General features: G+C 36.3%; 1 protein-coding gene across 4 annotated transcripts in view; it reads left to right on the forward strand.

The window, feature by feature from the left end:
* The first annotated feature begins 936 nt into the window (after positions 1-936).
* LOC137975986 (uncharacterized) overlaps positions 937-1,893 on the forward strand; it is a 27,362-nt gene continuing 26,405 nt past the window's right edge. Inside the window, exons 1-3 of one of the 4 annotated variants that reach the window (XR_011117675.1) lie at positions 937-1,126; positions 1,238-1,299; positions 1,561-1,648. The gene's annotated coding sequence lies outside the window, so the exon portion shown is untranslated. The remainder of the gene's footprint in view (positions 1,127-1,237; positions 1,300-1,560; positions 1,649-1,893) is intronic. The other 3 variants (XR_011117674.1, XR_011117673.1, XR_011117671.1) reach the window with 3 other exon arrangements.

The raw sequence follows: 1,893 nt of genomic DNA on the forward strand, positions 1-1,893 counted from the left end.
TTGAATAAGTACATTGATTTCTAAATATCTTTACATTTCTTTAATTAAACTGATTCAGTTGTGGGTTTAAATTAACGGCAAAAATAAAATAAATTTGACAGAAATATAGCGAGAGATGTCGTCGAGTGACCTTGAACTGCAAAAGAATGCCTTATATACCGAAACACGAATAGTCACGCGCTCTATCAAATTGCGAAAAGCAATGCTAACTGCGAATACCGAACATCCAAAATAGCACTACAAAGAAGGGTGCATTCCATAACGTGAGAAAATACATTTTAATTGCTTCGAATTCTGATTGGCTCATCGCGCTGTCTGCATATGGGCCACTTGTGATTGGTTAGAGTAATTGCTCTGGTTTAGGGTTTACGACCTGTTAAGCAGACTAGTTACAAAAATATCTAAAAACAAAAACAGAAATAAATATTAATTTAGGAGCTCCGCTTTTAGTAACCAAGTAACCAAAAGTTTTTGTAGGAAATGCCTGACACTTTAAAATGAATAAACAAGTAGAGTGATATAAAATAAATACCAAAAATTGTCAGTAGTTAAAAAAAAAACTACTTCTGTCACTTTGAGATATTTATTTTACATTACTCTACTTGCTCCGCTTTTAGGCTTGTCTGAATAATGTATCTTAATAATCACCACCATCATAGAGACAAAATACGGACTACAATACAATACTAATCATATACCGTTTTTGCAATGTTTATCCTAACAATGCCTGAGAAACAAAACAAATCATAACAAATTAACTAATCGCGGAATTTCAGTTGTTGACTCGATGCTTGATTGAACTTGACTGATTTTAACTTAATTGATGCGTCAAATTATTTTAAATCTTGTTCTAGGTAAATTCCGAGATGACAGCCTGTTTGGGGTATTTTTCTTCAGACTAAATTGACGATTGGCAAAGTGAACATTAAAACAAAAAAGTAAGATTTAACCATGTGGCAGCCAACTGTTATTCGTGCTTACCCCCGGGTATAAAACAGAGAATAACTTGTTTCTTAAACAAACACGGCATTAATACTTGTCGACCAAAAAAACGAAAAAACATTTCGTGGCTTCAGTTGAGCTAGCTAGTATAAACATGGAGTACTCTCCGACCAGCTATCGCTAGGTAAGCTTTTGTGCGCTTTGTCCTCCTATTTGAGTTCCATATTCAGTATAGAGCGTTACATGAAGCCGGAACGAACCAGAAACTCACTGATTGCGCATTTTAATATCACAGATATCGCTGTCGGATCCTGTCAATCTCCGCAATATTTCAGTGGTATGTAAGGGAAAAATAGGGTTTGTATGTCATTGTACATTCATGATCTTAACTTGTTCGGCAAGGGAATCCGGAATAGATAGTGTTTATTAACAATAGAATGTGGGCCACTGTCAAAATCCAAGTAGGGTACAAACACTTCTGCGATCGCTATTTCTGTGAATCAACACATGAGGCTAAGAAAAGAGTTAGCTACTGAATAAATAAGGTGGTACTACGATCAAAAATCACTTCTCGTTTTTCTTCACGTTTCGTTAGTAATTGCCTTGAATGCTCAACAGGCGAGAACTTTGCAGTAATTTCAAGAGGAAGACTATTTATTGTAACTCCACAAATTTTCATCAAACGGCAAGTTGGGTCGAGGAGAAGGTGACGTCATTTACTCTCTAGCTTAAAAGTGCAGTATGTGAATGCGGCTTAATTAGTATGCAGAATATAAATGCACAAAAGTGTTATGCTGCATACTAGTAAGTCGCATTCTCACACTTCACTTTTAAGGTGCTGTTACACTGTGAAATGTTTGTGCAACTTGTCTCGCAATGTTTTAGCGACATTATGGCGGGAAAAGGTGCACGAGACATTTGACAGTGTAACAGCGCCTTAGTCGCGGATGC

The sequence above is a fragment of the Montipora foliosa genome, chromosome 11 (assembly GCF_036669935.1).
Source record: "Montipora foliosa isolate CH-2021 chromosome 11, ASM3666993v2, whole genome shotgun sequence".
In the NCBI taxonomy this organism is placed as follows: Eukaryota; Metazoa; Cnidaria; class Anthozoa; order Scleractinia; family Acroporidae; genus Montipora; species Montipora foliosa.